The sequence below is a fragment of the Pan troglodytes genome, chromosome 13, assembly GCF_028858775.2.
Source record: "Pan troglodytes isolate AG18354 chromosome 13, NHGRI_mPanTro3-v2.0_pri, whole genome shotgun sequence".
Classification (NCBI taxonomy): domain Eukaryota; kingdom Metazoa; phylum Chordata; class Mammalia; order Primates; family Hominidae; genus Pan; species Pan troglodytes.
The window spans coordinates 54,211,244-54,224,258 of record NC_072411.2 but is presented as its reverse complement, the minus strand read 5'-3'; the positions used below and the strand labels follow the sequence as shown (position 1 = coordinate 54,224,258).

The window sequence follows — 13,015 nt, the reverse complement described above, 5'->3', positions numbered from 1 at the left end:
GAGGGCATCCTTGTCTTGTGCCAGTTTTCAAAGGGAATGCTTCTAGCTTTTGCTCATTCAGTATGATATTGGCTGTGGGTTTGTCATAAATAGCTCTTATTATTTTGAGATACATTCCATCAATACCTAGTTTATTGAGAGTTTTTAGCATGAAGCGCTGTTGAATTTTGTTGAAGGCCTTTTCTGCATCTATTGAGATAATCATGTGGTTTTTGTCATTGGTTCTGTTTATGTGATGGATTATGCTTATTGATTTGCGTATGTTGAACCAACCTTGCATCCCAGAGATGAAGTTGACTTGATCATGGTGGATAAGCTTTTTGATGTGCTGCTGGATTTGGTTTACCAGTATTTTATTGAGGATTTTCGCATCGATGTTCATCAGGGATATTGACCTGAAATTTTCTTTTTTTGTTGTGTCTCTGCCAGTTTTTGGTATCAGGATGATGCTGGCCTCATAAAATGAGTTAGGGAGGAGTCACTCTTTTTCTATTGTTTGGAACAGTTTCAGAAGGAATAGTACCAGCTCCTCTTCGTACCTCTGGTAGAATTCAGCTGTGAATCCGACTGGTACCGGGCTTTTTTTGGCTGGTAGGCTATTAATTACTGCCTCAATTTCAGAACTTGTTATTGACCTATTCATGGATTCAACTTCTTCCTGGTTTAGTATTTGGAGGGTGTAGGTGTCCAGGAATTTATCCATTTCTTCTAGATTTTCTAGTTTATTTGGATAGAGGTGTTTATAATATTCTCTGATGGTTGTTTGTATTTCTTTGGGATCAGTGGTGATATCCCCTTTATCATTTTTTATTGTGTCTATTTGATTCTTCTCTCTTTTCTTCATTAGTCTGGCTAGTGGTCTATCTATTTTGTTAATCTTTTCAAAAACCCAGCTCCTGTATTCATTGATTTTTTGTAGGTTTTTTTTTTTTTTTTGTCTCTATCTCCTTCAGTTCTGCTCTGATCTTAGTTATTTCTTGTCTTCTGCTAGCTTTTGAATTTGTTTGCTCTTGCTTCTCTAGTTCTTTTAATTGTGATGTTAGGGTGTCAATTTCAGATCTTTTCCACTTTCTCTTGTGGGCATTTAGTGCCATAAATTTCCCTCTAAACACTGCTTTAGCTGTGTACTCGAGATTCTGGTATGTTGCGTCTTTGTTCTCATTGGCTTCAAAGAACTTATTTCTGCCTTAATTTCTTCAGTTACCCAGTAGACATTCAGGAGCAGGTTGTTCAGTTTCCATGTAGTTGTGAGGTTTTGAGTGAGTTTCTTAATCCTGAGTTCTAATTTGATTGCGCTGTGGTCTGAGAGACTGTTATGATTTCAGTTCTTCTGCATTTGCTGAGGAGTGTTTTCCTTCCAATTATGTGGTCAATTTTAGAATAAGTGCGGTGTGGTGCTGAGAATGTATATTCTGTTGATTTGGGGTGGAGAGTTCTGTAGATGTCTATTAGGTCCGCTTGGTCCAGAACTGAGTTCAATTTCTGAATATCTTTGTTAATTTTCTGTCTTGTTGGTCTGTCTAATATTGACAGTGGGTGTTAAAGTCTCCCACTATTATTGTGTGGGAGTCTAAGTCTCTTTGTAGGTCTCTAATAACTCACTTTATGAATCTGGGTGCTCCTGTATTGGGTGCATATATATTTAGGATAGTTAGCTCTTCTTGTTGCGTTGATCCCTTTACCATTATGTAATGCCCTTCTTTGTCTTTTTTGATCTTTGTTGGTTTAAGGTCTGTTTTATCAGAGACTAGGATTACAACCTCTGCTTTTTTTAACTTTCCATTTGCTTGGTAAATATTCCTCCATCCTTTATTTTGAGCCTATGTGTGTCTTTGCACATGAGATGGGTCTCCTGAATACAGCATACCAGTTGGTCTTGACTCTATCTAGTTTGCCAGTCCATGTCTTTTAATTGGGGCATTAAGCCCATTTACATTTAAGGTTAATATTGTTATGTGTGAATTTGATCCTGTCATTATAATGCTAGCTGGTTATTTTGCCCATTAGTTGATGCAGTTTCTTCATAGTGTCGATGGTCTTTACAATTTGGTATGTTTTTGTAGTGGCTGGTACCAGTTTTTCCTTTCCATATTTAGTGCTTCCTTCAGAGCTCTTGTAAGGCTGGCCTGGTGGTGACAAAATCTCTCAGCATTTGCTTGTCTGTAAATGATTTTATTTCTCCTTCGCTTATGAAGCTTAGTCTGGCTGGATATGAAATTCTGGGTTGAAAATTATTTTCTTTAAGAATGTTGAGGCTGAGCGTGATGGCTCACACCTGTAATCCCAGCACTTTGGGAGGCTGAGGCAGGTGGATCACGAAGTCAGGGGCTCGAGACCAGCCTGGCCAATATGGTGAAACCCCGTCTCTACTAAAAATAGAAAAATTAGCCAGGCAGGGTGTTGCATGCCTGTAGTCCCAGCTACTCGGGAGGCTGAGGCAGAAGAATCGCTTGAACCCAGGAGGTGGAGGTTCAGTGAGCTGAGATCACGCCACTGTACTACAGCCTGGGTGACAGGGTGAGCCTCTGCCTCAAATAAAAAAAAGAAGGTTGAATATTGGCCCCCACTCTCTTCTGGCTTGTAGGGTTTCTGCTAAGAGATCCACTGTTAGTTTGACAGGCTTCCCTTTGTGGGTAACCTGACCTTTCTCTCTGGCTGCCCTTAACATTTTTTCCTCCATTTCAACCTTGGTGAATCTGACGATTGTGTGTCTTGGGGTTGCTCTTCTCGAGGAGTATATTTGTGGTGTTCTCTGTATTTCCTGAATTTGAATGTTGGTCTGTCTTGCTAGGTTGGGGAAGTTCTCCTGGATAATATCCTGAAGAGTGTTTTCCAACTTGGTTCCATTCTCCCCGTCACTGAGGTTAGGTCTTTTCACATAGTCCCATATTTCTTGGAGGCTTTGTTCATTCCTTTTCATTCTGTTTTTTCTAATCTTGTCTTCATGCTTTATTTCATTTAGTTGATCTTATACCAGATATATTTCAAACCCCTTCCTTTTATTAACTCTGTTAATCCCCGTATTTGTTTTACCTCTTTGAACTCTTCTCATTCATCAAAGACTGAACTCAAAGCTCCTCTCTACTTTGAAGCCTTCCCTGACTAATAATTTGGTATTTAACTAATCATACAAGGTTTTGCAACACCACTTGAATTATTGTTCGGTGTTATTTCTCTTTCCATTGGTGTAAACCCTGTCTCTCCAACTATAGTGTCCATTTCTTAAGATCAGCAACCTCATTTTATACTGTTTGATGCTATTCTTATCTTCCAGAGTGTCTGTCTTTACTCTCTGCAGGTGTATAAACCTGCAGCATCCCTCCGGAAAAAGCCTCTAGTTTCTTGCCCTGTCTTTCTCATACTAGTTTGCCAGCCTGCTCTTTGTCTCCTTGCTCTTGACTTGTTGACCGGTCTTCTTTCTGTAGTCTTTCCCTCTGGACTAGACAGATGCCTACTTTTGCTTCTTTGGTGCTGCCCTTGCCTCTACTTCTCAGCAAGAGTCTGCACTTGTTCCTCAGATCACATTTCTACTGGCTCCTGCACATCTCCTAAGATCTTTCCTCAACTTTCCTTTGAGTTGTGGGAAGGGTAAAACAGACACAAGGCTCTGATTATTGTAGACCTTGTATACATGTCTGTAAAATTATAGCTTCAAAGTCCTTTGAGTCATATTGTTTCCAGTGATTCGAAATCATTTATACTTGATTGTGTTGCTTAAAAAATCAGGCCGGGCACACACCTGTAATCCCAGGACTTTGGGAGGCCAAGGCAGGAGGATCACTTGAGCCTAGGAGTTCCAAAACCAGCCTGAGCAACACAGTGAGAACGTATCTCCACACACACACAAAAAAAAGTTTAAAATTAATTGACCAGCCATGGTGGCACATGCCAGTAGTCCCAGACACACAGGAAGCTGAGGTGGGAGGACTGCTTGAGCCCAGGAGGTTGAGGCTGCAGTGACCCATGATCATGTCACTGCACTCCAGTCCTGATGACAGAGCAAGAGCCTGTCTCAAAAAAAAAAAAAAAAGTTAAATGCTCTAAAGAGCCTCTTCTGTGTTCCACTCTCTTTGCATGTCTTAAGAACATTAAGATAATTTGTGAAAAATATCTAAACACTTTGTTTTCATTGTCTTGCATGTCATGCAAATCTTTGCATAAAAAAACCTGAAAAGCCATCTCAATGTTGTTTGATTTGGCTAAATGAGTGGTACTGGACAGATTATTATGAAACAGATATTAACACCTCATGTCGTCATAACTAAAAAGTGTCAACTACAGATTATGGTGGAGTACTTTAAAACTATCCTTTTCTTAGCTCTGGCCCAATATCACAGCCTGATTTGTATTATAGTTAGATTAGATGTAGTCAAAAGGCTTTTGAAAAAAGGTATTTGGGAACTAGCTAAAGCAGAGATATATTTTTCATTTGTCTTGTTTGTTTGTTTTGTTCCGTTTTGTTTTCAAGACACAGTCTTGCTCTGACACCGTTGCTTGAGTGCAGTGGCATGATCTTGGCTCACTACAACCTCCTGGGTTCAAATGATTCTTATGCTTCAGCCACCCCAGTAGCTGGGACTACAGGCACATACCATCCCACCTGGCTAATTTTTATATTTTTAGTAGAGACGGGTTTTCACCATGTTGGCTAGGCTGGTCTCGAACTCCTGGCCTCAAAGGATCCTCCCATCTTGGCTTCCCAAAGTGCTGGGATTACAGGCATTAGCCATTGTGCAGGGCCCATTTTTCTTTTTTTTTAAGCCTCCAGATCCCTTTATGAACACAAAAATCACAAACATTTTATTTTCTAACTGAAGCCAGAACAGGGAATACATGTGTTGAGTATTTGTGTGGTAAAGTCATTCATTTGTTACACTTAGGGTTTCATTTTGCCATTTCTCTAACCAGGGATGGGCCTGGATTCTACTAAGGTGCTAATGAATTTACAAAGCAATGGTTGTTCTCATTTTGAGTAAGTGGAATAAGGAAGATGGAATATGGAATCTTATGACTGAAGGTTAGTCCTAATGGAGTAATTTTGTTGTGTATTAAGATTCACAAACAGGATATTTAGGTGAATACAGCAATGTACTTAATTCCATGTGACATCTGCTTTCAGCATCTAAGGTTTGGCTCTACCACAGACCATGGAGATGCTTTGTTGAAAAACACTGTCCTCTATTTTTTCCTAGCAACTCATTACGTATATATCATCTATACATTGATCTTAATATTCTTTGAAATTAGCTGGATGCAGTGGCTCACACCTGTAATCCCAACACTTTGGGAGGTCAAGACAGGAGGATTGCTGGAGCCCAGGAGTTTCAGACCAGCCTGGACAACATAGTGAGATGTTGTCTCTACCAAAAAATTAAAAAATTGTCTATTTAGTATATATTTAGTATATAAGCCATTTTAAAAGAAGCTTTAGGCCGGGCACGGTGGCTCGCGCCTGTAATCCCAGCACTTTGGGATTACATGATCTGAGGTGGGCAGATCATGAGGTCAGGAGTTCGAGACCAGCCTGGCTGATATGGTGAAACCCTGTCTCTACTAAAAATACAAAAATTAGCCGGACGTGATGACATGTGCCTGTAATTCCAGCTACTCCAAAGGCTGAGGCAGGAGAATCGCTTGAACTTGGGAGGTGGAGGTTGCAGTGAGCTGAGATAGCGCCACTGCACTCCAGCCTGGGTGACAGAACAAGACTCCATCTCAAAAAAAAAAAAAAAGAGGTAAATGTTAGGATAACTAAAATTTACTACTCTATAGCATATATTGCCTTAAAGTGATGTTTTAAATGTCAACTTACGTTGTGCAATTTGGATTATATCTGTCTTTAGTGCACCACCCAGATAACTGCTTTTCTCTGCACATGTGCAGAAATTAAGTTCTTGTCATAGTAGACATAATAAACATTTGCTGAATGACCAGCACGCGTGAAATTAAGTAGAAATAAATACCTACCTTTACATTAAACTATAAAGGAGATAATTTATTATATTATGATAAGAAAGATTAAGTGAATATTAATTTTTAAGATAGCACATCCTGGTTTATTGACATTCACTGGCAAAATGAATTATTCAACACATGAATTTTTACTAAACACTAAATGTAGAATATATAACAATTTGGCACATAATTGGCATATTATAATGGCATATTACTGACATGACCTTATAAGGCAATGCTTTTATTTTTGGCCAAATTAGGATCCTGAAATTTGTTTCAATGTTTGCCTCTGTTTTGTACTTCTAGGCCATTCAGTCGATTCTGGGAGTGAAGCACTGTTGCCACCTACTGTGCAGAGTGCGGTAATGATGATGACAAAGGAAAATGAACAGAGAGTAATAATAGAGTTTTAAATAAATTATGAAGTAAAAATTAAGCGGATCCATCCATACAAGTTACAGTACTCTTGAACTGAATTGCCAGTAAAAATAGTTACTGAATAGAATGAACCAGGTCTGCTAGGAGTCCTGTGAAGCCAGGCCTTTGGAGCTGTGGGAATTTTTTTTTTTTTTAATAGATGGGGTCTTACTATGTAGCCCAGGCTAGGCTCAAACTCTTGGGCTCAGTGATCCTCCCCTGTAGCTGAGACTACAAGAATGCACCACCATGCCTGGCTAAGGATCTATGGGCTTTTAAGATAGCCTTCCTTGAAGTTTTTGGTTTAGGGATCTTTTTATTTTTTATTTTTTTTTGAGACAGGGTCTCGCTGTATGGCCCATGCTGGAGTGCAGTTGCGTGATCACAGTTCACTGCAGACTTGACCTCCTGCAGGCGATCTTCCCACCTCAGCATCCAGAATAGCTAGGACCACAGGTATAGGTTACCATGCCTAGCTGAAGGTTTTTGGGTTTTTTTAAATACACACGTGTACACACAATTTCCTGAATTTGTACATTTTTTTCCCTTCAACTCTTTTCACCTAACTAATCAATTTTACTATCATTTCTGCTTATGTTTTACTTTCCCATATTACCTTTTTCATAAGCTGATTTCCAAAATGACTTTTTTCTAGATGGTCTATACATAGCTTCTCTCTCTCTCTTTTTCTTTCTAAAGATTCAAACTCCAATTTGTAACAATTTCGTTTGAGATAATAGTTCTCAATTACAATCAGAAGTATTCCCAACATCAAATTTGTTGGACTAACTACCCTCAACTGGGCACTAAAATAAAATTTCCAGTGGGTACAAAGCAAAATACCATTACTCTACACTTGGCCTCCACATGGAATTCCCCTTATTCCTATGTATTCTCTTCCATTAACTACTTTTATAAATCATTTTCTCCTTGCCTGAATATGAGTCACTGAGGGCAGTGATTATGTTATTTTCATGCCTCCCCTCTAATCAACCCTTGCCCCTACTGCTAGTATTTTGGACATGGTAGGTACCCAATATTTACTAAATAAAGTGTGAAAAGCGTAATGCCTCTGAAAAAAATGATTTTATTCATCATGCAGGAGTGAGAGAGATAAAGTAACACAATGTAGGAAATAAAAAAGTAATAAATGTTATTAGATAACTGATCAGGTGCTCTTTGTTCCTTTCAGCCAACTTCTAGAGAATGGTAGCAGGAATTGGAAGGCAAGAGGAACGGATAAGAGAAGTAAAGGACAGGTAATCACTCAAACATTGGGTTATTCAGTGTGTTTTAGTCATGTTAGGCTGCTATAACAAAGTACCACAGACTGGGTGTCTTATAAATAACAGCAATTTATTTCTCACAGTTCTGGAGGCTGGAAGTCGTAGATTGCTGTGTCAGCCTGGTCAGATTCTAGAGAGGACACTCTTTTGGTTGCAAACTGCTGACTTCTCATTGTGTCCTAACATGAAGTAAAGAGAGCAAGAGAGGTTTCTGGCCTCTTCTTATAAGGGCACTAATTCTATTCATGAGGATTCCACTCTCATGACCTAATTACCTCCCCCAAATCCCACTTTCAAATACTATCTTACTGGGAATTGGATTTCAACATGTGAGTGTTGGGGAGACACAAATCAGTGTTTAAGTATTCTAAGTAATGGGCTAATTGGTCTTGAAAGGGAGGACACAGAATTAAAAGCCACGGAGATCCTGATACTGTGCTCTTGGGAAGTTCCAACAATCACACAAGATAGGTTAGAAGAATATTAAGTGCTAACCAGTGCAATGTTGACCCATGTTCAATAAAAGTTTCAGAAACGTGAAAAACATGTAGATTGGGATCAACTGAGGAATATTTCTGGAGAAGATGGGCTGTTGAATGGATTCTTAAATTTCCAGATGTGAAAAATGAAAAGAGATAAAAGATGAAGATAGGTGAAAGAAGTAAGCATGCATTTTTGGAAAGTGAAATATCATAAAGCAAATAACAGAGATGGAAGACACTCCTATTTCTCCTTGAACTGATTTTCGAGTACGGTGTAGAGCACTCTATTACACTAGCTACTAGGCAGCCACATGTGGGTATTTGCATTTAAAATGAAATAAAATTAAAAATTAAGTTCCTCAGTTGCAATAGTTACATTTCAAGTGATCAACAGTCACATGTGCCTGTTGGTATTTGTATTGAGCAATGCAAATATAAAACATATCCGGCCGGGCACGGTGGCTCATGCCTGTAATCCCAGCACTTTGGGAGGCCAAGGTGGGTGGATCCCAAGGCCAAGAGATCGAGACCATCCTGGCCAACCTGGTGAAAGCCCATCTCTACTAAAAATATAAAAAATTAGCTGGGCATGGTGGTACGTGCCTGTGGTGCCAGCTACTCGGGAGGCTGAGGCAGGAGAAGTGCTTGAATCCGGGAGGAAGAGGTTGCAGTGAGCTGAGATCGCACCACTGCACTTCAGCCTGGCAACAGAGCAAGACTCCTTCTCAAAAAAAAAAAAAAAAAAAAAAACAAAGAACAAAAAACACATCCATCATCGCAAAAAAGTTCTATTGTACTATAGTGAGTGCTATTGAGTATTTACTATACAAAAAGCTCTCATAATCCCATTTAATTTTCACAGCAACCTTATAAAGTATATAGTAGTCAGGTGTGGTGGCTCATGCCTGTAATCCCAGCACTTTGGGAGGTTAAGGCGGGCAGATTGCTTGAGCCCAGGAATGCAAGACCAGCTGGACAACATAGTGAGACCCCATCTCTACAAAAAATACAAAAATTAGCCAGGCATGGTGGTATGTGCCTGTAGTCCCAGCTACTTGGAGGTCTGAGGTGGGGGGATCACTTAAGCCCCGGAGGTCAAAGCTGCAGTGAGCTGAGATCACACCACTGGGTGTGACAGAATGGGTGACAGAATAAGACTATCTCAAAAGATAAATAAATAAATAAATTATTTTTAAATTTAATATATTTTATTTATATTAAATGTTTTATATTTTGAGACTCTGTCTCCAAACACAAAATAAATAAATAAATAATAACATATATAGTTAAAGGGCCAGGCGCGGTGGCTCACGCCTGTAATCCCAGTACTTTAGAAGGCCGAGGCAGGTGGATCACCTGAGGTCAGGAGTTCAAGACCAGCCTGGCCAACATGGTGAAACCCTGTCTCTACTAAAAATACAAAAAGTTAGCTGGGCGTGGTGGCGGGCGCCTGTAATCCCAGCTACTCAGGAGGCTAAGGCAGGAGAATTGCTTGAACCCAGGAGGCAGAGGTTGCAGTGAGCTGAGATCACGCCATTGCACTCCAGCCTAGGTGACAAGAGCGAAACTCTGTCAAAAAAAAAAAAAAAAGAAAGAAAGAAAAGAAAGAAAACTGAAGTCCCTAAAACTTAAGTATTTGTTCAAAGTTACATAGTCAGTAATACAGCTGTGATTTGAAATTTTATGTGACTCCAAAAACTGAAGCTTTAAGCTATAGAAAATAAGCCTGTTAGATAGGGAAAAATGAGTCATTTACCAGAGACAGTGACACCCCAGCTTGACCTTTTTATGGCATGCAAAATCCAGTAGACTCTCAAGGAAGAGAACAAAATTACAAAAGTGGTATTTCAGGATATTAAGTAGACTGTTGTGTGCAGGGGTAGGCTAGCCCACATGATTTCTTTCGACGACTAGAAAAAAAGCCTCCCTGTCTAGGAAGGATGCAGCCTTATGGGTATTTAACTTAGTTAACAGAGCACGAAGTAGACTCCAGCCTCTTCTCACTCCCAAGTTTGGGCACTCTCTTTTAAAACGAAGAAATTGGAAGGCATGGAGGAAATGGAAGCCTGTGCTATAATGGAGGCAATGCCAAAAGAAAGAGAAAAAACAGCAAAAACAAAATTTGAAAAAAGAAATCTAAAAAATTTTTAAAATGGCAAAATCAGAGCAAAGTCAGAGTTTATTCCAAGGTTTCCAGTATGCTGGTCTAACACACTGTGGCACTTATAATAGAAAAGGCTGGGTGTGGTAGTGCATGCCTGCAGTCCTAGCACTTTGGGAGGCCAAGGGGGGCAGATCACTTGAGCCTAGGAGCTCAAGACCAGCCTGTCCAACATGGTGAAACCCTGTCTTTACTAAAAATACAAAAATTAGCTGGGCGTGATGGCATACGCCTGTAGTCCCAGCTACTTGGGAGGCTGAGGCAGGAGGATCACTTGAGCCAGGGAGGCAGAGGTTGCAGTGAGCCAAGATCGTGCCACTGCACTCCAGCCTGGGCAACAGAGCAAGACTCCATCTCAAAAAAAACGAAAAGCAAAAAAAACCACACACACAAAAATTAGCAGGGCATGGTGGTGCATGCCTGCAGTGCCAGCTACTCAGGAGGCTGAGGTAGGAGGATCTCTTGAACTCGGGAGGTTGAGATTGCGGCGAGCTGAGATTGTGCCACACTGCACTCCAGCCTGGGTGACAGAGTGAGATCCCATCTTAAAAAAAAAAAAAGAGAGAGAGATAGAAGAAAGGGAGCTGATTTCTGGGTTCTAATCGGGCATGGAAGCTTAGAAGTCACCACTCCTATCCACACAAGGAAAACAACTGAACAAAGTAAAAATCAATAACTCTTTTTAGATCCATCAGAGAATGTAAGATACAATAAATCTTTCTGAGTTTCTCTTCAAGGGTTTAGCCTGTTAACTTCCTTATCCTTTGTTCTCAAACTCAACTTTCTTGTTCTTCCTTGCCCCTAGTTACCGTAAACAGCCTACCCACTTCCCGTCAGCTCTAATCAATAACTCACATCTGTTCCCTTGTTACCTGTACCAATTGTTCCCCCAAAACTGCACATCCCACATGCTCCACCTCTGTACCTCACATCCCCCTCCCCTTCTATATTTAGGAAAATATGTACAAGTAACCAATCGGGTCAGCTCAGATTGTGCAGTCTGACCTCAGCCCATGGAGGAGTGACACAGAGATAGGGACTGCATTAAGGATAAAAACCCCCTGGTCTCCTTTGTTCTCTGTGCTCCTGTGATCTTGATTGACCCAAGTGGCACCCTTCTGCAGAAGTAAATTGCCTTGCTGAGAGAATTAAACTTTTGCCTGAGTGCTGGTTTTACTTCATGGCACCAAGCGTTTATTTCTGGAGCATTTTATACCCAGTAGAGAGCTAAGGTCACAGGGCAAACTACTGCCCTCAAAATTGGAGAGAGAGATAGATACAGAGGATCACAACTTATTGGAGGAAACCCACGAGCAGAAACGTCCTTGGGGACCAGTGGCTGGGGTAGGAAAACCTGAACTGCCATTGACAGATTGCTGTCAATGTAGACAAGTCTGAGAGTTAAAAACTCCATGGGGGCCTAGTTATTGGAGGGTCCCCACACTTTTGTGAGTTTTACCTCCAGGAATTCAATCTGGTTCACAGTAAGAGAAATCACTGTGTGTTTCTGGAAGGGGGAGAGGAAAAGAAATTATTCTGAATTATCCCACAGAATTATGTTCTTAAAGAACATCCTCAAGAGAAACTATCTGACCCGACCCTAAGCAATTAGGGTTTTACCAGAGCCTAACCTAGCCGGTGGAAGGGAAATTCTCAACTCTAGCTTCCCCTAAGCCTTCTTGTCTCACCAAAACTGGAGACTGGGGATGGGGAGGTAGGTAGGGGGAGAGGGACAGAAAGCACCTGTGTTTTTGTTGTGGTGGTGGTGGTTGTTTTGTTTTAGATAGGGTCTCACTGTGTCACTCAGGCTGGAGTGTAGGTGGTGCGATCACGGCTCACTACAGCCCTCATCTCCCTAGCTCAAGTGATCATCACACCTCAGCTTCCCAAGTAGCTAGGACTGCAGGTGTGCACCACCATACCCAGCTTTTTTTTTTTTGAATTTATTGTAGAGACAGGGTCTTGCTATGTTGCCCAGGCTGGTCTTGAACTCTTGAGCTCAAGTGATCCTCCCACCTCAGTCTCCCAAAGTGCTGAAATTACAGGCATGAGTCACCACACATGGCCAGAAAGCACTTGTGAAGTTCATAGCAGAGGCACAGGCTCACTAAAGAATTGAGACCTACTCTCAGACCTTATTTAAGTATCAAGAACCCAAAGACAACAGAGGAGACAAAAACAAGGAAATCAGCCTTTGACACTTAATGCTACAGCAAGCAGTAAACACAGCCTAATCCCTAGCCAGATAAACATAAAACCTCATACTAAAGGCCTGTTTGCTTCAGTTCCTTTTACCCAGTAAATGTTGTCCTGTTTTCACAAAAAGACAACACTTAACAAAAGACAAAAAATGCAGTTTGAAAAGACAGAGCAAACATCAGAATCAGAATCAGGTATAGCAAGAATGTTATTAGAATATGTATAATAGAATTATCATACAAGGAATTTAAATTAACTATGATTGATATGTTAAGGGCTGTAATGGAAAAAAATCAACATTATGCAAGAACAGATGGGTAGTGTAAGCAGAATGATAGAAACTCTAAGAAAGAATCAAAAGGAAATGCTAGAGATAAAAAACACTAACAGAAAGGAAGAATGTCTTTGATGGGCTCCATCAATAAACTTCAGAGACAAAGAATCTGAGCCTGAAAAAATGTCACAAGAAACTTCTAAAACTGAAAAAAAAAAAAAACTTCTAAAACTGAAATGCA

At 40.4% G+C, this 13,015-nt stretch overlaps 1 protein-coding gene across 1 annotated transcript in view; it reads right to left on the bottom strand.

Moving 5' to 3' along the window:
• Positions 1–13,015, bottom strand: part of FMNL2 (formin like 2) — a 474,212-nt gene that overhangs the window by 453,891 nt on the left and 7,306 nt on the right. The gene's annotated exons all lie outside the window — the stretch shown is intronic.